This window comes from Somniosus microcephalus, chromosome 27 (genome assembly GCF_052327205.1).
Source record: "Somniosus microcephalus isolate GS21.2 chromosome 27, FLI_Smic_1.0, whole genome shotgun sequence".
NCBI lineage: Eukaryota > Metazoa > Chordata > Chondrichthyes > Squaliformes > Somniosidae > Somniosus > Somniosus microcephalus.
In genome coordinates this window covers 28,561,996-28,586,371 of record NC_141013.1, presented here as the reverse complement: position 1 = coordinate 28,586,371, position 24,376 = coordinate 28,561,996, and positions in this window count along the sequence as shown.

Here is a 24,376-nt window from a genome sequence, read left to right as displayed (position 1 = left end):
CATAGACAGGCTGGCGGAATGGGCGGACACATGGCAGATGAAAACTAATGCAGAAAAATGCGAAGTGATACATTTTGGTAGAAAGAATGAAGAGAGGAAATATAAACTAAAGGGTACAATCCTAAAGTGGGTGCATGAACAGAGAGATCTAGGGGGATATGTACACAAATCGTTGAAGGTGGCAGGGCAAGTTGAGAAAGCAGCTAAAAAAGCTTATGGGATCCTGGGCTTCATGATGGGCTGGATTTTGTCAATGGGGACGTGATGGAGGCGGGACTCCCACTTTTTGGGTTGTAGTCCCGCCTCCATCGACTTGTGGCCAACCCACGCTATTTTCCCTTGATTGACCTTGTTAAGCCCGCCCAGCAGGCTCAGCAGGCCAATTAAGGGACACCTGGTTACTGGTGATGTCAGTGATTGACATTTCATCTGTCAAGAGCTTTTGACAGATGAAAAATCAGCGTTTGACAGCTCTGTGAAGCTGTCAAACACTGACAATCTGTCTTCTAATTTGAGTCCTTCTACTCAGACTCAGTTAGAGATCTCTCCAGACCAGAAAGCAGAGGCTGCAGCTTTTGACATTTCAGTGGCCATTCTGCTTTCTGTGCCGGTGAACTGAGGGACTTCCGCGAATTGAAGGAAGGAAGCCTGCAGGAGAAAGTAAAGGTAAGTAAAACTTATTAAAACACTTTACACTTACCTCACACACTTACCTCTGCACACATGCACCCATCACTCACCTGCACAATGGACAATTTGACCCTTCTAACCCCTTAAGACCAACAGTCCGCCTTGCTAACTTGGAGTGGTTCAGAGCCGTCGGGAAGCCCACACTTCAGGGCTAAAAATAGGGATTAGTTAATCCCCTTCCTGCCTCGGGGAGGTGGCTCCCAGCACAGGTCGGGTACCCGCCTCCTGGGACATTGGCACGGAGGCGGGTTGGGGGTGGGATGGGTTCCTGCCCCCCGATTCTGCAATTTTCCCACCACTCCCGCCTCCAAACCCGCCTCCTCGGGGCTTGGAAATTCGAGCCCATAGAGTACAAAAGCTTGGAAATTATGATGAACCTGTATAAAACACTGGTTCGGCCTCAACTGGAGTATTGTGTCCAATTCTGGGCACCGCACTTTAGGAAGGATTTGAAGGCCTTAAGAGAGGGTGCAGAAAAGATTTACGAGAATGATTCCAGGGATGAGGGACTTCAGTTACGTGGATAGACTGGAGAAGCTAGGGTTGTTCTCCTTAGAGCAGAGAAGGTTGGGAGGAGGTTTGATTGAGGTGTTCAAAATCATGAGGGGCCTTGACAGAGTAGATAGAGAGAAACTGTTCCCATTGGCAGTGGGGTCAAGAACCAGAGGACACAGATTTAAGGTGATTGGCAAAAGAACTAAAGGCGACATAAGAAAAAACCTTTTTACGCAGCGAGTGGTTAGGATCTGGAATGCACTGCCTGCAAGGGTGAAGGAGACAGATTCAGTCACGGCTTTCAAAAGGAAGTTGGATAAGTACCTGAAAGAAAAAAATTTGCAGGGCTACAGGGAAAGGGCGTGGGAGTGGGACTAGCTGAAGTGCTCTTGCAGAGAGCCGGCATGGGCTCAAAGGGCCGAATGGCCTCCTTCTGTGCTGTAACCATTCTATAATTCTATGATGTGGGTCACATTGGCCAGGTGCCATTTATTGCCCATCCCTAGTAACCCTGACAACTGCCACTTTAGAAGACATTAAGACTCAACCATGTAGCATGGACTCGACTCACATGTCGCACAGACCAGGGTAGGAACAACAGATTCCCTTCCCAGAACCAGTTGGGATTTTTTTTCTCTTATTGCCCTCTGATTTTCACATCTTACCTACCCTGTCCTGAAGTCTGTGGCTCATGCTGGAGTACAACTCCAGAAGCACCACTTCCATGGCCTGGACCCCAATAGCAGGGCCTCCTTTTGGCCATCTGGAGGGCGATGGACCTCAACTCACTCGACGTACCAGCCTCCAGAGATACACCGGGTTTCAACTGGGTCAGACGGGCAGGAACTCCCAGCATAGAGAGTCGTTGGCCATAGCCCACCCCAAATGACATTTACCTTCTAAGGGGCAGGAGGAGGTTCCATCCCTTACAAGGCACAGGTCTTGGAAACAGTGACGATCTGGCCCACCATTTTACAGTGAGTTTCACCAGTCTCCTGCCAGAGTTATGGTGGGCGACCAGCCAAACCCCTCAGATTTTCAGCGCCCTTGAATCAAACCTGGTTCAGGAGGCTCAGTGCCAGACTGCAGAGTACATTTTCACGTTAAGTAATAATCAGATCTCTACCAGGCAAGCAGGAACTGAACCATCAGGGACCAGTACTGGCCTCACTTATTCCAGCTTCAATCAGCACCAACTCACCCATCAAACGATCACAATAATAGGTTACTTACATTGTGGCACAAATAATAACATTCCACATTAGGAAAGGACCATTTGCTTTTTTGTGCATTTAAGTCAACATTTATAAAAAAAATAGACGAGCATCATCGAATCCATGGTCCTCTAAATTGAGTTAAATTTAGACATTGGTATGGGTCGCTTGAGGATTGTAATTCAGGTCAGTGCTGCTCCATAGGACACAGCTCAGTCAGCTGTCTGATCTTGTGAGTCAACTGGTCTAAAAAGATGTGAAACAGCACTGTGATAGGCTGGGGGAATTGATTGAAAATACCAGGTGGGAATAGGTGAGACGGAATAACAACAGAAAATGCTGGAAAAACTCAGCAAGTCAGGCAATGTCCGTGGAGAGAAATTTGAGTTGACGTTTCAGGTTTGACCCTTCTTCAAAACTGGAGAGAAAAGGAACTAGATCGAAGGCAGGGCTGCGATCGGACAAAAGAATAAAAGAACCAAAAGAAGTAAAAGAGATTAGAAGCTAGACGCTAGGTGAGACGGAACTTTGTTAAAACAGTTTAAAGTTACATCAAAACATTAACATCTTTTTCCCACGCTATTACAAAAATTTACAATAGTAAACATACGGCAGATTTACTACAAAAATGGAGCTACAATGCATTCGGAACACCAGAAACTTTTGAAAATCAACCCCGTGTGCCCACGTTCTATTTACAGGTACAGTATTGGATATTAAATAATTGATTATAATTCATCATGTAGTATGTCATGCCCGACTAAATTTCATTAAAACAAATGTTTAAAACTTTTACAAAAGAACTAGGAAACCTTCAACTCACAATAGCGAGTGACAGGCTGAAACAAGAAGACTCATTGTCAAATGCAGTGCAGTGATGCGTTGTGATGTCAGTGATTTCCTGATATCACCATGATTGACAGAAGGGCCTTTGTTGAACCTAAAACATCTTAATGCACATTAGGAAGTCCTGGAGATCTAAACATACATTTAAACTAACATGAAGATGACTCAGAATGAAAACATGATTCTTACCAAGTACTTTACTGTAGACTTGATATAATGTGACAAAATATCTTCTTCCTTTCTTGCATTCATTAAGCAGTAGGTAACATGTCCAGCTATGTGTGGGTCAACAGAATGCATTGTTATTTCTTTAACCCTTTGAAATCAATAAGGTACGGTCATTTTGTACTTTGAACTGCAAAGGCAACAATCACCAGCTTGCATTTAGTCAGAAAAGGGACACCAGGCATTATTTTTCAAAAATTGTGTTCTTTTTATCCACACAGTTGGGGGGGCCGCGACTTTCCCTACCTGGGCAGGTCCGGTGCCGTCAGGGTCTGTGGCGGGCCGAGAGCCTGTTGCTACCTGCATCCCGCTGCTACAAATGAATTTCCAGTAATGGGGCTCATTAAGCCCGCCCAGCGCATTACCCGGCCCAATGAAATGGAGCGAGTTTGGTGACATCATCGATGACGCGTTTGGTGCCAGTATATTTAAAGGAACCATGGCCACATTGCATTTGAAGGTTTATCTGGGATTGTGGACGCTATCTTTCTCCCTTCGGTGTATTGAAGATAAAGACAGATGAGTTCCCAGAGGCAGCGGGCTGCACCCAGGTTCTCCGATGACTCTCTCCGTGTGCTTGTGGAGGGAGTCCGAGCACACAGGAAGGTCCTCTTCCCTGCCAGTGGCCGCAAGAAACCTCCCCAAGAGACCGAGAGAGCCTTGCTCCAGATAGCGGAGGAGGTGAACAACAGGGCTATGGTGAGGAGGACCTGGGTGCAGTGCCGCAAGCGCTTCAATGATCTTCTGAAGAAAGGTGAGTACAAAGCCGCACTCACCTTCATCCTGCTGTGCCTCTCATCACATCCCCATCACTCTGCCTTCCCAACCTCACTCCTGCACATCGTTACTCACACCAACATCCCTTGCACCTCCACTCATCCCGCTCTATTACATTATCACATCCCTATCTTACCACCCCTCACACTCACCCTCATCCTAGTGCAATCATACCAACTAACAACACACAAGGAGGCCTCTTGGCATTGCCACCCCACTCCATCATAGTCACCTTCTACACATGTAACCCTTCCATTCCTTACACTCATTCCATCACTCTCACTCAACCTTCTCTTCTTTCCCTCCTTGCAGGAAAAGAGAGCCCGCAACACGAGGGAGAGGCAGAGAATGGTAGGAGGCCCTGCATCACTCACGACCCTCACCAGTGCGGAGGTGAAGGCCCTGGAGGTCTCTGGAGCAGGCGACCAGCTGGCAGTGGGGGACGGAGAGAGGGGCTCATCACAACAACCTGGTGACAGAATCAGTTTCCATGGCATTCATCAGTCACTCATATGGAGGCTAATATCAGGAGACATTGAATGCTCATAATGTGCATAATGGTATCTATATGCAATCTACATATGATATATCTAACTGATCTCTTTATTCTCCCACAGGTCCATCAAGAGCCCCCCCCCCCCGCACTGTCCAGGTGGAAGAGGAAGATGACTCCTCAGAGGAGCCTCCAGCCTCTGAGGGTGCACCGTCACCTGAGATAAGCCCACCCAGCACCAGTGTAGATATGCACACCTCGATGGGTGCAACATGAGATAGAGCAGTGTTGTCACCCGGTGTCTCACACAGCACGGGTGAGCATCAGAAGATGGTGGAGACAGGATCAGCAGTGGAGACTCCTCGTCAGAGGGCGCAGTAGTCTTCTAGCTCTGCTCAGTTGCATGTAGACGCCGAGCCTCGGGGGCCATCCAGGAAGAGGGCAATCCTGGAGCTTCAGGAACAAGTGCAGGAGGCTCTGACAGGTTTTGCGAGCACGGTGACTGCGAGTATTCAGAGAATCGAGGAGACCTTCTCCAACATGAGCACCACCATGGCGCAGGCAATCATGACTTTAGGTTCCTCCATGGATAGGATGGCCACCTGCATAGAGGACCTAATGCACCAGTCGCATGAGCACATGGTCTCTATGCAAAATAGATGGGCATCTATGGAGGATAGATGGCAATCTATGGAGGATAGAAGCCAGAGGCTCATAGACGTTCTTTCTAGGAGGGATGTCAGGGTAGATGTGAGTCCTCATCGCCACACTGATGTGCAGCAAGGTGCTCTCCAGCTCCTTGCTAGCAGGGAAGTGCGGGTGGCTCATGAAAGGGATGATGGTGGGAAGGGACATGGAAGTGGGGGCTCCTCTTCAAGCGCTCACACTTCTCCCCTTGCCAACCCCTCGGTCAGAGCCCTAGATGCCTCCCCAGACAGCAATGGCTGAGTCTGCCCCTGCACAGTCGCAGGAGGAGCAGACTTTAGCAGGGCCATCAGAGGCTCCAAAACCTAGAGGATGGTCTAAGCAGGTGCAGCAGGGAAGTGAGGAGGCTGCCTCTACCTCTGCTGAAGTCACAGGGGTACCACCACGTAGAAGCACAAGGAAACGAAAGAAGCCACACAAGTAGAGTCATAAGGGTAGTCACTTGGGTGTTTTCTTGAATGTTATTATTAAGTTTCCGTTGAAATAATGTTTTGTATGAAATCATTTAATTTCAAAACTTTGCAGTCCGTGACAAATTTGTGTGCACAGTTGGAAGTGGCAGAGTGAACAGTCAGAGCTACCTTAAGCTCCAGCAATGGTGGTGACTGTGAAAAGAATGGACTAGTCATTGTAGGGATGCTTTATGGTATGAATGTGGGATGTAGCCAACCTGGCACATGGCTGTGCTACGTAAAGTTAAGTAAATCTGACCGTGATGAGGCCATTCCTGGCAGCAATGTGCTCGCGTATTGGTGGCATCTGGACCACGGCTTCTCCAGGTCTTCCTCATCCTCCTCTTCCACCTGATGCTCCTCCTCCTGCTTTTCTGAAGAGGCTGTGCGCTCAGCGTCTTGTTCCTCATGCAACGTTAATCCCCACTGCTGCGCGATGTTGTGCAGGGCGCAGCAGACCATAACGATTCTGGAGACCCTAGCTGGTGCATACTGAAGGGCTCCTCCAGATATGTCAAGGCATGTAAATCGCATTTTGATCATGCCTATTGTCTGCTCTATGACACATCTGGTGGAGATGTGGCTTTCATTATAATGTTCCTCAGCCTCAGTACTTGGCCTCCTCAAAGGAGCCACGTCTTCAGTGGAAAGCCCTTGTCTCCAAGCAGCCAGCTGGTAAGTCTGTTTGGAGGTGCGAAGAGCTGAGGGATGGTAGACTGGCGCATGATGAAGAGTCATGACAGCTACCAGAGAACTTGGCACACCATGCGTGATGATCTTCCTATGGCTGCAGACCAGCTGCACATTGAAGGAGTGGAAGCCCTTGCGGTTGGAAAAAGCTCCTGGGTTATGATGGGGTGCCCTGATTGCCACACGTGTGCAGTCGATGACGCCCTGCACCTGTGCGAAGCCAGCCAGAGAGGAAAAGCCGAGCACACTCTCAGCAACACTGGCTTTATCAGTGGCAAAGTTGATATAATTAGCTGACTTGTGAAACAGGGCATCGGTGACCTGTGTGATGCATCTGTGGGCAGCTGACTGCGGGATGCTGCAAATGTCTGTTGCAGATCCCTGGAAGGAGCCTGAGGGCGAAGACGTTGAGGGAGCTGGTGACTTTGACAGCCACTGGTAAGGCGTGTCCACCCGTTCCTCTGGGCTGCAGGTCTTGCTCCAGCAATGTGCAAAATGTCTGCGACGACCTGGCGCGATAGCCTGAGCCTTTTTTGGCACCCCTGCTCAGTCATGTTGAGGAAGCTCATCCTCTGCCTGTATACCCTGTGTTGGGGGTATCGCCTCCAGCGCGGTGCAACCCTGTGCTGATGTCCTCTGCACTGTGCAGCATCAGGGCATTGAGGAGAAGGTTGGTGGTGTTGTTGTTGATGCTGCTGGTTTGCCTGGTGCTGCTGGTGTTCGGGCTCATTGTGGTCAGATTCTGAGGACCAAGGTGAAACAGTATAAATGGTACCCATGCTGATGAAACAGATGGCAGGTGAAGTTGAGATGACAGAAGCAATCTGTCAATGGTAGGAGAGGTTGTTCCAATGAGGTGAGACTGGATGGAGAGTTTGCTCCAAACACTTGCAGCCTGCATAAAGCTCAATCTGTGTTCCAAATGGAGTAAGTAACAGCTTCTGTGCTTGGAAAGTGAACAGCTGCGAGGTGGGAGCTTTTATAGTACATTTCAAACCGTCACCTAATCAGCTGATTCAATGGCCATTCAACTCCCGCCTCAGGTTAACAGACATGGTCTACGAACAGCGTGGACCCCGTGGGTGAGCAGTAAGGTAAAACCATTATTAAGGGTCTGTCAACAAGCCAATAGTTGCTTTAATTGGGTTGCCCACCTCTGTGGGTCAGGTACGATCCGAGATCACAGACGTTCCATTGGGAAAGGCACTTGCGGTGGGATGACAGCAGGCTCCCTTCCCGCTGTCAAGAAAATCAAATTTCCCACCCGGCGGGAGTTGAACGGCCATTGAATCAGCTGATTAGTTGATGGCTTGAAATGTACTATAAAAGCTCCCACCTCACAGCTGTTCACTTTCCAAGCACAGAAGCTGCTACTTACTCCATTTGGAACACAGATTGAGCTTTATGCAGGCTGCAAGTGTTTGGAGCAAACTCTCTATTTAGTGTCACCTCATTGGAACAACCTCTCTCACCATTGACAGATTGCATCTGTCATCTCAACTTCACCTGCCATCTATTCCACCGATCCCACCCGCAGCACTTTATTCTGAACTACTGTTCCTTATCCACTTTCCACTGGTGGTATTCAACAGCTCAGATGCAAATATTATCATACATACCACGGGCAAAAACTGACTTTCAAACTTCCCCTGCCAAGGGAAAGCAACTGTGGCCATCATTGTAACTATTTCCCACCCTAATTATGCCCCTACTGCCCACTGTATAGAGAATGCAGATATTTGTTTTCAGCGCAGTAGCTACACAACTGGTGGCAATGGTTTAAAGAAAGAAACTAAAGCAATTTAAAATGTTGCATAATCCTTGAGTCCAAAGAAAATGGAATACTTAATCTAACTTCAAAAGATGATAAGTTATTGGATAAACCAAGTATCTAACCTTAACTACCAGATCTATATAGATTTGCGACGTAAATGATTACAAATAAATTTATTTCATTAAACATTTGCTACTATTCTCAGAATTTCAACTTGCAGAAAACATACAGGCATGGCCGCTTTCGGGTGAATAAGAGGTGCAAGAACAGGAAATGCTGGAAACACTCAGCAGGTCAGGCAACATCTGTGGCGAGAGAAACCGAGTTAACGTTCCAGGTTTTTATTTCAGATTTCCACCATCCGCAGTATTTTGCTTTTGTAAGAGGTGCAAGGATTTGAGTTCAAGTCTTGGTTTTTGTACTGGGAAGTGAACTGAGCAGATTAATTAGAGGAGTAAAACCTACGGGCAACTCAGGTTCTTGTGGCCTACAGGCTATATGCGTTTCTAAAATATTGAAGGATGGGCAGATGAGAGAATTGGAGAGACGCCAAGGAAGCAATACAAAAATAAGTAACAAGTGTGGACATAAGAACATAAGAAATAGGAGCAGGAGTAGAACATAGAAAATTGCAAGAACAGGGAAAGGCCATTTGGCTCAACAAGAATATGAACATTTATTTGTTCCTGGGATATGAGCCATGCTGGCAAGGCTGCATTTGTTGTCGATCCCTAGTTGCCCTGTGTTAAGTCTTCTCTGCTAATGTTGCTTAGAGTAATCTCTAAGACCGCATATTCCTACCTCTGGTAACATATCTATTTGTCATATAACATAACATTTATATTAATTTATAATATAACATAACATAACATTTGTCTCTTGAGCCCATTTATTACATTTGCTTCAATGCCTTGCCTAGTAACTTATTACATCTATTGCTCTGTCTGAAATAGTTCTGCCTGATTTCCCTATTCACTCCTAATTTTCTGATTTTTAAATTATGCCACCTAGTTTGTCAGTGTGAACAATTTGTCTGGATTAGTATTATAAATCCTCTTCATAATCGTGAAAAATTCTATTAAGTCACCTTGAAGTCTCCTCTTTCCCAATGAGAACGAGTCCAACGTTTTAACATTTCCTCATGATTTGAATTCCTAAGAGCTGCTATTATTTTGCTTTATGCTGCAGCCTCTCAAGATATAGAATCAATACGAAAGTGAGGGGCAGGTGGGAAGGAAGATATGGAAATGAGACTATGAGGGCTGGTGAGGAGGTTCTGAGGGATGATCATTGTAGATTTGATGGGCAGAGCTGGAGTAGGAGAGAATGACACCATTTTTATAAGGGTCAAGGGAATTTTTTGATAAAAGTCATGAACTAAGAGGCTATTGATGCGTTTACTTGGTCTAATGGTCCTGTTTATGTAGTGGTACTTCAGAGTTCAGGCTCAAACTGACCAAAGTACCAATGCAAAAATAAACTACCAGCAATATGTGGGATAAAGAGAAAATAATTACTAACGCTAGAGTTAAACAATAATTACTATTGGGGGAATATAATTTGAAGTCCTCCAATGTTATTTCTGTAAGATCACAAACATAACAGTATCGACAAAGATTGTCTATTAAATTGTTAAACATATTTCTAGGCCTTCTTCAACCAACTCTAGATATATCAGTAGCTGATTTGAATGCTATTCTAATCCAAGCTATATCCCATTCACATCGACTGTACAGAATGCCTGATCATCAGAACATAGGAATGTATAAGATTGGAGAACACATGGGATAAGGATGGGATTCAAATCACATTCGAAGCACAGTGGATTAGTAATCCAGGGGGAGAAATTCAGTATCGCCCCATTTGGGGAGCAATTATCGGCCAGGCGCAAAGTTTAGCACCTGCCGTTAATTATTGCCTCCGACTGCAAACTTGGCTTTTATCGGCCCTGGAGGTGATTCGAGCACTAAATCAGGCGCTACACACCTCTCTTAAGGCACTAACGCCGAGGAGCGAGGCGCTACCTCAGAGCGCTGGCGAAGCTCATGTGATGTCAGTCAGCAATGGAACACAGACACACTGGCGCCGGCCAGTTCTTAGAGGGGAGGGTCGATCTTGCTCTCCATCTACACCCTGCTTTGAATCTCGGCCTGGAGAGACCTGTACATCAAATCTGTTGGAAAGAACAATGGAGATGCCCTGGGAAAGAGCTCAGAGTGCAGCCCCCATAGTCTCTTCTAAATCGATGCAAGGAAGATCAAATCAAAACGAACCTGCAAAGTGCTGCTCAGTACCCAAAACTCCTCAACACAGCGTTGAATCTCTCCTGTAGTCTCTCTCTCTCACTCAGAATGCGTGGTGCAAAAGTTTTACTGACAAAAAAAGGCAGGAAGCGGTCGCCTTTAAATAGCGCTCCCCCAGTCCCTTCCCGACTGCAAAACGCTCCCTTCAACCTGTCATTGCTAGCGGCAGGTGGTAAGACGGGGGCGCCACTCAATATCCGGTCCGGGGCGCTACCGGGGCATTGCACGCTCGACTGACGTCACGATCTGCAGGCGCAGGAGATCTTGGTGGTAGTGTTTAGCGCCACCGCAAAATGTCTAGTCAGTTTCGTGAGCGGCGCAAACATGGCCGCGCCCGGGCGCTAGTTGCTTTGCCCCCCATTAGCGCCCTCTTAAGGCACTAATGGGAGGCGCAAACCAACTGAATTTTTCCCCCCCCATTGTTTTAACCACTCACTCACTTGATCCAAGCATAACATCAACCTTCATTATCTAAGTTTCTATGGCAGGATGATAAATGTAATAACGCTATTGCCAACTTGACTCAGAGATAACAGTACAGATTAGAAATCTGATTACTTTTTGTTCGAAATACATTTTCTTTGTTAAGCATTTTCTGTTATTTTTACTCGCTTGAATTGCTGAATTATTTTGGGTTGGGAAACAAAATTTTGCAAATTGACTATTTTCAGCTGTAATTTATGGGTGGCCTGATCCATCAAAAACTCTGGTTCCAAATTAGCAGATCAAATAGTCCCACGTTAGGTTGCTAAGGGTACTTAGGTAGTTAATGGAGGTACCAACACACAATTACCTCCCAAGTGCTAATGCATGGTGTGTTGCTTTTTCACATTGATTTACAGCCAGCAGATCACAAGCCATCCAATGGAACGCTGATGGAATCATACCAATGAGTCTGCTTAACAAGAGAAAATGAACTACGTGTCCTTTTTTTAACAAGTTTAGTTTTATTTCTTCTGCCAATAACAGAGCTAAATTGCCATGCAAAATACCATTAGGGAATAAACTGTGCTTGAGGGAGCGTAAGGTTGTTATTTTAGTTAATTTATAAAAAACTGGTCAAAGAGTAAAAATCAGATATCACACAATAAGAATACCCAGGTAAATGCAGCAAGCATCTTAATGACTCAAAATGGCTGAGAAGGGAACAGGTAGGGAGGGAAGGAAGAGAAGTGGGTTGAAACGCAAAAAATATAATTCCAGAAAGGAAGATAGCCAGGTATTTAAAACAATGAAGAATAAGGAAAACATATCCACCAGTCTTCTGAACCTGGTCATTTCTTGATGTGATTGAGTTGAAAGTGCACTGTGTAGTATTAGTAAAAATGTATTCATCCACTCTTCTAATAAAGACTTGAACCTATTTATTTTAACCCATTACTAAAATCACAATGTGAGTTCAATCCACTGTCATGGTATTCAGTATTTTAAAATATCGGTCACATATTAATATTACATTGGTGCCCAAAACACATTATGCAGCAAATCAAAGCTAATATATGTTCACTTCATTTGCGTTCCCTTAAGTGGTGCACGCAAATGTATGGTTCAACGTTGCTGTCTTTTGATTCAGGCAAGACTATGATATAGATGAAGGTTCCATAATTTGTGGGCCAAAGTCTGCTAGATTGCTGATGCTAAATAATTTGTCAACAATTTGGCACAAAGGAAGGAAGGTTGAAATTTTAGCTTTGCCACATGATAAGCTCCCACCTATTCTAATGTTGTAATAGATCACGAGATACATAAATAGATAGAAAGATACCACAAGATTCATGACCACATTATATGAGGCGGAATAGGACAAACACTAATGTACCCAGTAGTGTGGACACTAAGAAAATAACGCATGTGTCAAAGTGTGTGTGTGTGTAACACTTGGCCAGCATTCCTTTAACATCCATATATTCCTGCATACAAAGAAAAATTGTGCCCGGGGAGGCCCTAAGGAGCATTTGGTATGGTTGAATATTCATCAATTAACCATATATCAACAATTAAAGCATCAAGTTATATGACAACTAGACATTTGCTTGTTGGTCTTAATAGTGTAAGGGGGTACTTCTTTTAACTGGTTTAAGGTAATTTTCCTGGTCTTGCAGCCTTTGTCTGCACTCTGACCAATTCCAATAAACCAATTTTAAAACAGCGGTTTCGAATCGCTGCCCCACCTTCCAGTTCTGACTGCAGGACTTATAATTAATGATATTAAAACGGACACGTGGTTTGGATGAGAGAAAAAAATCAAGTTTTATTAACTAAAAGAAACTATAATCAAATATCAAACTATACCACACGAACACAGTAATTACAGTAAAATTGCTTAAATGGGGGAATGCAGATGGTAAAAACGAGGGGTAAGTGACTACAATGTTGATTAAACAATCTTAGCAATATCCCCTTAATTACCATCCCCCAAACTCCTTACTAAGTTGCTTTGCTGAGGAGTCAGAAACTCTGCTCACATGTGGTCCAGCGAAGTGAGAGAGAGAGAGAGGCTCACCTGTGGTCTCAGGAAGTAAAGAGAGAGTGATAGCTTCTCAGGAGCTATCATATATACCTTGTGAGCGCCCCCCCTCCCCCTCTGCTGTTTGCCTGTCTGGAAAATTCGCGCCCAAAAAGTTCCAATTCACAAGAGAAAAGCTGTGATTGGCTAACTCAAAGTGGTTGGACTGGGTTAGTGTGTCTGCACTGTGGGGCCGAAATGTTCCCGCCCACATCCGGAGCTCACCTGGGCTAAAACAAAAGAGAATGCAACAGCCCTATTGTCCAGAATGATGGGTGATTTAAACACATTCAATGCTTAAATGGTTCCCATTCAAGATCCGGTTCCATGGTTTCAATGTCTCATTGACTGTGAATGCTTTGAATGGCTATGTAAACAGAAGCAGTTTCAAATCGATTGTCCTGCAGTTTTCTCAAGTGGGCTAATCTCTTAAGTAAATAAACAACTTCAAGTGCTTCTGAAGGGAACCTCCCTTTGATTGGCAGGTTTGACTCACAGCCACTGCATCCTCCCACTTTTTTTTCACACAGACAACTCGAGCTGCGAGCTGTTTTGCTGCTTTGTCCTTTTGGCCAAGCTTTCTCTGGCCATTTTAAAACCTTTTGTGATTACCCAAACTCCAGGGAACGACTTTATTAAGATGTACTGTCTCAAGGTGTGTGAATATTTCCACGAATTCCACGACTCCCGTGTTGTCCACGTTCTTTCCATCTCAGAACGGTCTTTTGCGGTTCTTGACACATTTTAAAACACTGTAGACCAGTCACATCACCCAATTCTTCGTCCACGATGTGGACCAATATTTTCAATCTTCAGGGAAATAGGGGAAATTTTGCAACCCCTAAAATAGAGGCCCTGGAGAGCATTTTGATTTTGGCTCAATACCCCCAGCAGTAGTAAAGGGGTGTTTGGATCAATCTTACTACAGGAAACTCTCATTTAAACGGCAACTAAATATCCGGAATTATCTATTAACCGGCAAAATTCATTCTCCAAAAACAACACCTCAATAACCAGAAATGTTGCCGAGTCCGAGTCCGAGTCTCCCGTGGTGGCCGAGTTAGTCAGTGGGGGTAGTTCTCTAAACTGCCACTACTCGGCTTCTTGGCGCTGTCGGAAGTCCGAACACCTCAACAACAGGAGTCTGACTCTCCCGCGCTGCCGGGAGTCTCTTCCGATCCGCCATTTTTCTGTGTGTCTCCCACGCTGCCGGTAGTCTCTTGGAATAAGTGTACAGTCAACTACAGTACTGTATACAGTCGTTTACTGTATAAGTTTTGTTTTACTGTTAAGTAATTAAAGAGTTATGGATTACCCTCAACTGGCAGTACTGTACTTAATCAAGCATCTTCCACCATCCATTTAACACAACATTCTGTAGGTGAGTACCCAATTACTGTATACTGCACATTTCTTCATTTTTAAAATTTTGTTTGTTAAAAATAGCCTCGGTAGATAACCCTTTCCGTCATCCGGAATTTTTAATCAACCGGCACCATCCCGGTCCCGTCGGTGCCGGATACCAAAGAGTTTCCTGTACATTCTTTATTCTAGCAGTGTCCAAGTTGCGGCTGTACGGCTACATGTGGCTCTTGGCCTTGCCAATCGAGTCCTTGAAGTGCAGACAACCGAGTCCTATTTGTGCAAATATTACTTACTTATGTCCTTTTGTGGGCCTGGAGATTTGGAAAGTGCCGCTTTTAGTGCTGTTGGTGGACAAATCCTAAATCAACACACCGAGATCTGTTTGTATCAGCATTGAGATTTATGCAAATGAATGGGAATCCCAAACTTTATATGCGGCCCCCCAAGGCTCATGGTACACATCTATGTGCCGCATGAAGACGACAGCTTAGATACCCCTGCTTTATACCACATCAAAAAACAAACAGCTCCAAAATCAGCTGAAGTCCATACTCTGATGTACAGAGAGAATCATTGCAAACTGCTCTCAAAACGGAATAAATCAAATCAGCATTAGTTCCAACTGATTTACCCTAAAACTGGTTGTTGCACTGTGCATGTGCAAGCAAATTTCAATTCTAAATGATGCGTCCTAATATGCATGACAGTCTGACACAATGCTGCTATGTTGTAACTCTTCATAATAACATTTCCAAAATCACGATGAGGTACTTTTAGGATATACTGTTGCACATTACCTGTGCTAGGGACAGACAATCCTGGATATTTATAAAACATTGTCAAATCAAAATCATAGAAATATGGTTAGTGTGTGACATTTGGTCTGTAATTAAAATAATGGTGGGTTAACATGGCGTTGTTTGTATTTTTATTCATTTATTGCACTGTCCTGAACCTTACAACAGATCTGGATATTTGCATAGTTTACATTTTTGAACGCTTTAGGTAACTTACACTGTGATGTGAATATAGCTGGTCCAAGTTACTCAACTCCATTGTCACAGATTCAAGAGTAGAACTGGGACAGAACTGGGACTATCCTGGATTCAGACACCAGAACCAAAGCTTAAGGCAGCAGTTTCTTCAGTGCACATACACTCTACGGATGGATACTGTGGAGTGTAGAGGTTCTGGCACTTGTGGCTCTGCCTTAAACCTCGCAACATGTGAAATCCAAAAACCTGAACTAAGGAAAGTAGACTTATAGTGGAGCGGAGGGCTATGGAACAATGCAAGGTCACAATGAGAAGAGGAAATAGACAGGAAGGTCCAAACTTTATTGTGAACCACTTGCTCGCCACCATAGGCCACACTGAAAATTGTCAAACGTTTGCTACAAGATCCTTGTTTTCACTTAGCATGTGAAGGCCAGGCAAAATAAGAATCAATTCCATGTAATGATTGTCTATTTGATTAAGCTTTATCTGTATGAGTTCTCAATAATGACATGAAGGCAATGAAAGGTTTAATCAGACTGAGACAGAGGTGTGATTTAGACTCTGCTAGATAATAATAATTCTACTTTATTGTCATTGCACAAGTACAATGAAATGTGATCTTGCAAGCTCCCATGACTGGGAGAAGCAAAGCCGCTGCGTCGGTGCGCGCCGCCATTCCATTTCCACCATTCCTCCTGTCCGACAATCTTCAGCCCAACGCCTGGGCCTGCTCACCAGCCACTCCTCCTTCCGTGACCTTCTCACCAACCGCCCCTCCTCGGGGCTCCTTCCGTGACCTTCTGCACCTGGTCTTCCCTGATGGTCACGCCTCCAGGTACTAACCAGGCCTGGCTCTGCTTAGCTTCCAAGCCTTACCCAGTGACCCTGTCCCTAGTCCTTATGATATTTGGCTATGTTGGCTATGATATTTGTGCCCTAGATAAAAATGAGAAAAAGAGGTGGTGTTTTTACTCCAGGTAGACTGTGACTATCAATCTCAACAATGGAGCTCTGCCCTTGATTGTTAAGCAGTGGATTTTCTTTGGGATGGGATGGTTGTTGGAGGTGGGGTCAGGGTGGTGTCCCACCTGTGCCTTGTCCACGACCCATTTTCCTGTCTCAGGGTCAATTATAAATGCAGGGGAGGCTCCTGGCAGTAACTCAGCCCTCCGGAGGAAGCCCACCATTGCACAGAAGGGAAATGTTGCGTGGGGGTTGTGGGCTACTCACTGCAGCAACAAAAAGTAGAGGATTGTGTGGTGTATGTAACCTGTTCCACCTTAAGAGAACTTAAGCCTGGTCCACCTTAAGAAAGGTACTACTTTCTTTGGCTGCTGTATACGTAATACCGGTGGTGACCACACCGGTATATAAGCACAGTGTAATAATATTGTATTCAGTATAGTCCGACCTCCAACCAGTAAAGACCTGTTGAATTTACTCTTGTGGTCTGTGTAGTAATTCTCACTATAACACACAGACTTAACAGTGGCGACGAGTCCGATTCTTACCCTGCTGCAGTAATTTCCACGGCGACTTCGTCCACAGACAGGACGTCGAAGAGAGGTTTCCACCCTCATCACCTACGGGAAGACACGTCGAGCGGCAGGCATCGAGCAACCGGAGTGCAGAAGACATCCTGACCTCGAAGCCTCCATCAGCGACTGTCAGCTTCTTCTACTACCTCGTGGTGGGTAAGCCGGGCAGCGACGCGACAGAAAGTCAACCGCGTTGGCTGTACAGACGGGGCTGGGAAGACGGAGGAATAAGGGCGGTGAGGTCGATCGCGACCAGAGATAAGGGCCGGGCCGCTTTCGAGCGAGAGGCGCAGCGCGGGACATCGATCGCGACCGGAGATAAGGGCCGCATTCGGGCTAAAGGCGCAGCGTCTGGGGAAACTGAAGGTGCGAGGGCCGCGGTGAAGCGGAGACAGCGTCGGGGGACGGGTGAAGACCGCCAAGCGCAGGAAAACCGCCATTTTGTGGGCGGAGGATGACGGCAAGAGCGGGAAGCCGCCATCTTAGATAACATTAAAAATACGATAAATTGCTACGATGCCTAAACATGGGAACATTAATGCCTTCGACAGTGATATAGAAGACTGGGCTATGTATGTAGAACGCATACAAAACTATTGTAAGGCAAATAAAATTCCTGAGACAGATAAAGCACTAACATTACTAAACTTAATGGGTGCGAAGACATACGGGCAATTGAAACACCTGTTATCACCAGATGAACCGGCGGGTAAGACGTTCGAACAGATTGTTACTGTCCTAAAAAATCATCTTAGCCCCACGCCGCTGATGCTAGCGGAACGATTTAAATTTTACGATAGAAGACAGCTGCAAAATGAAAGCAATGCTGAATATTTGATGGAATTACGTAAGCTAGCAAAATATTGTCAGTTTGGAACGGGACTGACAGAGGCACTTCGAGATAGATTTGTGTGTGGTTTATTTAAACAGGATACACAAAGGCGACTGCTCGAGGAGAATGAGCTGTCTCTCGAGAAGGCGGTCACTATGGCAGCAGCACACGAGGCCGCAGCGAGAGGCACGGCAGTAATGCAGCTACGGCCACCGGAACTCGGTACAAACAAATTGGGTTTGAGTTCTGTCAAATGTTATCGTTGTGGAAAGACAACGCATGATCAGAACCAGTGTTGGTTTAAAAACCAAGAATGCAGAACGTGTGGCAGGCTTGGCCACATAGCTAAAGTATGCCGGTCAGGAAAGAAGACCAGCAATAAAAAGTCACCGCAAGGAAAATATGCAAAGGTACACAAGGTGACAAAGAACAGTTTGACCGAACAGAAGTCAGATTCAGACGCTAGCAGTAATGAACTGGATAGCTTAAGAATACACAACGTTGGTAAGGATACAGACCTCCAGACAATTTGGGTCACTCTTAAGATAGCAGGAGTCCAAGTAAAAATGGAATTGGACACTGGATCGGCATTGACGGTCATGAATAAGAAAGATTACAGAAGGTTATTCCAACATATTCCCTTACAGGATACGGAGATTATATTGAAAACGTACACGGGGCAAAGAGTGTACCCCATCGGAAAAATAGAGGTAGAAGTGGTCCACAAGGGCGAAGGAAGCCAAGTAATGGACTTATATGTGCTACCTGAAGGAGGTCCACCACTACTAGGATAGGAGTGGATTAGGAAAATGAATATGGACTGGCACTCCTTGAATGCACTAACGGTAGATTCCGGGGAAACAGCTGTCAAACCTAAACGATTGTCCAGAATACTGGATGAGGCTAAAGAGGTGTTCCAGCCGGGACTGGGAACACTGAGAGGAATTACGGCAAACATCAAGATTGATGAACATGCACAACCAAAATTTTTTAAAGCCAGACCGGTACCCTATGCAATATGACCTGCAGTTGAAGCGGAGCTGGAAGCACTAGAACGTTCAGGGGTACTGTCTAAAGTAGATTGGAGTGAGTGGGCTACGCCCATTGTTCCCGTTATGAAACGTCCTGCGAACAATAAGCCAGGAGATCCAGGGAAGGTTCGCATCTGTGGAGATTTCAAAATCACCGTTAATCCGGTGCTTCACACGGTGCAGTATCCGCTTCCACGGATTGAGGATATTTTCGCTTCACTGTCTGGCGGGAAACACTTCACCAAGATAGACCTGGCGCAGGCGTACTTGCAGATGGAGGTTGGAGAAGAGTCACGCCAATACCTCACGATCAACACACATCGAGGGTTGTACCGGTACAATAGGCTGGTTTTTGGTGTGGCATCGGCTCCAGCAATTTGGCAGAGGGCCATGGAACAGGTATTACAGGGAATTCCAGGCACACAATGTTACCTGGACGACATTCTGATCACAGGTGATGGTGATGAACAGCATCTCGCTAACTTGGAACTGGTGCTCAACAGACTGAAAGAGTATGGACTTAGAGTAAATCGGCAGAAATGTGAGTTCTTCCAGAAGCGGATCTCGTACTGTGGTCATGTCATTGACCGGGAGGGGCTTCATAAGTCTCCTGACAAGATAGCGGCAGTTGTAAAGGCTCCCGCTCCGGAGAATGTCTCTCAGTTGAGGTCGTTTCTAGGATTAATTAACTATTACCATAAATTTCTGCCAAATCTATCCACGGTGCTGCATCCATTGAACGCTCTTTTACAGAAAGGGGTACCATGGGACTGGGGCGAAAACTGTAAGAAGGCATTTCGCAAAAGCAAAGAATTGATCACCTCAGAGGAAGTGTTGGCTCACTTCAACCCGACACTGCCTATTCGGTTGGCTTGTGATGCTTCTCCATATGGTATTGGGGCAGTACTCTCACATAAATTGCCAAATGGCACAGAAAGGCCAGTCGCGTTTGCATCCAGATCATTGACCTCCGCTGAGCGCAACTATGCGCAGATCGATAGGGAGGCCCTTAGCCTTGTATGGGGAGTGAAGAAGTTTAATCATTACCTACAGGGCCAAAAATTCACACTTCTGACGGACCATCAACCGTTGGTGTCCATTTTTAACCCTAAGAAGGGTGTTTCGGTGATGACAGCACAGCGTCTCCAGAGATGGTCTCTTTTCTTAGGGGCACATCAATATCAGATAGAATTCAAAGGTACGTAACTGCATGGCAATGCTGATGGCCTGTCGCGCCTGCCACTACCTGAAGATGAAGACACGACGGAAGTTGACCCTTTTGAGTTATTTCATTCGACCATTATCGAGTGTTTACCTGTCACCAACGCAAGTATTGAAAGAGAAACCAGGAACGACCCGACACTGTCCAGAGTCTACGAGGTGACAGTGAAAGGATGGCCAACACGGGGTGATCCTCTGTTACCGGCATTCTCGGCAAGGCGAGACCAGCTGTCCGTCTGCCATGGTACTTTGATGTACGGGACAAGAGTGATTATTCCTCCCAAGTTAAGGGAAAGAGTTTTAAAAGAACTACATGAAGGTCATCTGGGGGGAGTTAAAATGAAAAGTCTTGCTAGGGCTTACGTATGGTGGCCGGGTATTGACCAACAGATTGAGGAGTTAACGAAAAGCTGCGCTGGGTGTCAAAAAGTGCAAAATGCGCCTCCGATAGCACCGCTACACCCATGGGAATGGCCTTCAGCCCCATGGCAACGCGTACACATTGACTTTGCTGGTCCATTCATGGACTCCATGTTCCTAATCGCGGTGGACGCACATTCCAAATGGCCAGAAGTCATCAAGATGAATACCACTACTTCAGAAAAGACAATTGCGGTGTTAAGAACAATATTCGCAAGGAACGGATTGCCAGAACAGATCTGTTCGGACAACGGACCACAGTTTGTATCGGAAGAATTCCAACAATTCTTAAAGAAGAATGGAGTTAAACATTATACCTCTGCCCCATATCATCCGGCGACAAACGGGTTGGCTGAAAGATTTGTCCAGACATTCAAAAAGGCTATTAAGGCCATGAATGATGATCAGATTCCGCTGCAACACAAGGTCGATAAGTTCCTGATGTCATATAGAAACGCCGATCATGCCGTGACTAACCAAAGTCCTGCTATGATGTTTTATAACAGGAGGTTGCGGTCCAAGTTGGACTTGTTAAAACCAAATGTGCGGAGGGAAGTGGAAAACAAACAGTTTCAGCATATTAACAGCAAGACCACTCGAACTTTCGACGTAGGACAACCAGTGATGGCAAGGGGCTATGGAAACGAAAAATGGCAGTCCGGAACAATCCGGGCCAGACAAGGACCTCTGATGTACACCGTAGATATTGGTCATAATGTGATAAGGCGTCATGCGGATCAACTGGTAGAGTCGAGAGCAAGGGTCGAACCCATGGTTGTGACAGAGACAGCTGTGGAAGACGTTCATGAACCTGAAGCATCTACCTCGGCCGAGAACGTATTTGATGATGATGACACCCAATACATTGGCAACCAACTAGAGGAGGCACCTCAACAACAAGAATCAGAGACCACTGAAAGGCGTTATCCAAGCCGAATCAGAAAGCCTCCTGAGTGACTGAACCTTTGAACTGTTATACCTGAAGTTATATATGTATATATGTTATGTTTATTTGGGGATATGACTGTTAAGCTAAAAAGGGAGGATTGTGGTGTATGTAACCTGTTCCACCTTAAGAGAACTTAAGCCTGGTCCACCTTAAGAAAGGTACTACTTTCTTTGGCTGCTGTATACGTAATACCGGTGGTGACCACACCGGTATATAAGCACAGTGTAATAATATTGTATTCAGTATAGTCCGACCTCCAACCAGTAAAGACCTGTTGAATTTACTCTTGTGGTCTGTGTAGTAATTCTCACTATAACACACAGACTTAACAGATTGATGGTTAAAGGGGGCAGAAGATCCATGAAGATTTTATTACAATGGTCCTGAATGAGCTCAAATTCAACGTGCCAGCAGTAGGAGAGCGGAAGAGAGAGAATGGTGACTACAACTGGGTCTTGCGTTTCCTACATTACAACAGTGACTACCCATCAAAAAGTACTTAATTGGCTGTAAAGCGCTTTGGGATGTCCTGAGGACATGAAAGGCACTATATAGATGCAAGTTCTGACTGTGCGTGCTCCCTCAGTATGGCACTGACATGTCCGCCTAGAATATATGCTCAAATTTCCAGACTGGGGCTCGAACCCGTGACCATCCGACTCAGAGGCGACTGTGCTACCACTGGGCCACAGCTGATATTAAGATGGGGGCTGGATTCAATTTTACTGTCACTGCTGATCACACTCAGTTTCTAATAAGTCATTTGTGATGGCTGTGAAAGGATCTACACCCAAAACATGACTCTGCTTTTCCTCTCGATGGCGCACCCACTGTGTATTTTCTGTTTGTAGTCTAGATTTCCAGCATTAGTACTTTTTTTGTCATCTGCAATGATTGCTCTGCCGTTTGTAAGACCGGCCAAATGTGCAGTGCAGGTTTAAACCAGCTTCGACAACACTCTTCCTGAGTATATTAAATCACAAAATTGCAAGCGAAGTAACTGGTCAATCTAAAATGGATCTAAATGATATCAGTAAAACATGCAGTCTCTGAATATAATGTCCCATTTGAGAATATCCCTGGGTGTTTAAAAAAATGAGGTAAAAGCTAAGCAATATTATTGCTCCGGGGAAATTAAAAAGAAACACTGAATGTTGTGAAATTTTATAAATCATTTACTCAGCTTTATAAACAAACACCATTGCTTCATTTTCTACTTTGCTTAACAAACAAAAATGAATTATCATTCATTGAAGGTTCCCCATGTAGAAACAGATGAACTTGTATATCCCACAGGCACTTTTTCCAGTGATTATACTGCAAACCCTGGGTTATAACAGGAGTAAATCTTGACTTTACGCGATAACGTAAAATGGGTGATAGCGAGTCTGTAGCCCATTATACATCTCTCCCGACTTTTATTTCCATTGAAGTCATTGAGGTGGTGGAGGTCACGTGTTTGGGAGGTGCTGTCGAAGAAGCCTTGGCGAGTTGCTGCTGTGCATCCTGTCGATAGTACACACTGCAGCCATGGTACGCCGGTGGTGGAGGGAGTTGATGTTTAAGGTGGTGGATGGGCTGCTGATCAAGCGGACTGCTTTGTCCTGGATGGTGTCGAGCCTAGAGTGTTGTTGCAGCTGCACCCACCCAGGCAAGTGGAGAGTATTCCATCGGACTCCTGACTTGTGGCTTGAAGGTGGTGAAGAGGCTTTGGGGAGTCAGGAGCTGAGTAACCGTGCCGCAGAATACCCAGCCTCTGACCTGCTCTAGTAGCCACGGCATTTATGTGGCTGTTCCAGTTGAGTATGGTGAATGGTTACCCCCAGCATATTGATGGTGGGGGACTCAGTGATATCAGTGCCATTGAATGTCAAAGGGAAGGTGATTAGCCTCTCTCTTGTTGAAGATGGTTGTTGCCTAGCACTTGTGTGGTGCAAATGTTACTTTTCACTTATCAGCCCAAGCCTAGCAGCTGCAATGTGGGCATGAACTGAACCATTATCTGAAGAATTTCCAATGGAGCTGAACACTGTTTAATCATCAGCGAACATCCCCACTTCTGAACTTATGATGGGGGGAAGGTCATTGATGAAGCAGCTGAAGATAGTTGGGGCACTGTTTTGAGAAACTCCTGCAGTGATATCCTGGGGCTGAGATGTCATGGCCTCCAACAACCACAACCATGAGCACAGCCTTCACCGCACTCTAAGTTTTTGATGTACTGATTATTAGATGAATTGCAGAAAGCTATGGCCTGTATCGCTTGTCTGGTCGTTCTTTTCAAAGTTTCTACAAACATACTTTGCTTTGAGGGGCCATGACTGAATATATTAAGAATCATATGGATGTTTGTGTAACCTCATTTAATTGACCCTTTGGCAGGAATGTAAATGGACATACAGAATGCCTATTACAGCTTTCAACAAAATGGCAGAGGATTAGCAACCAAGGAAGTATAATCCAAGCTTTTCCAAGGGCAGCTGAATACATTGAGAGTTGAAGTGACCCAACACCAGCAGCAGTTAGTTGTGGTCACATAAGGTTATCTCAAGGACTTGCTCTGGTGAAGCACTCCTGATGAGGTTAATGTGCTCTGCAGGGTCCAAAGTTCCATTAAGACCATAACAATCTGCTGGAATTACTTTCTGTGCTTCGCCAAAGACCTATTTGTCATTGGGCACGTCCGTCAAGTAAAAGAAATGATGTGGAGATGCCGGTGTTGGACTGGGGTGGACAAATGTGAGAAGTCACACAACACCAGGTTATAGTCCAACAGCTTTATTTGAAATCACAAGCTTTCGGAGCGCTGCTCCTTCATCCGGTGACGAAGGAGCAGCGCTCCGGAAGCTTGA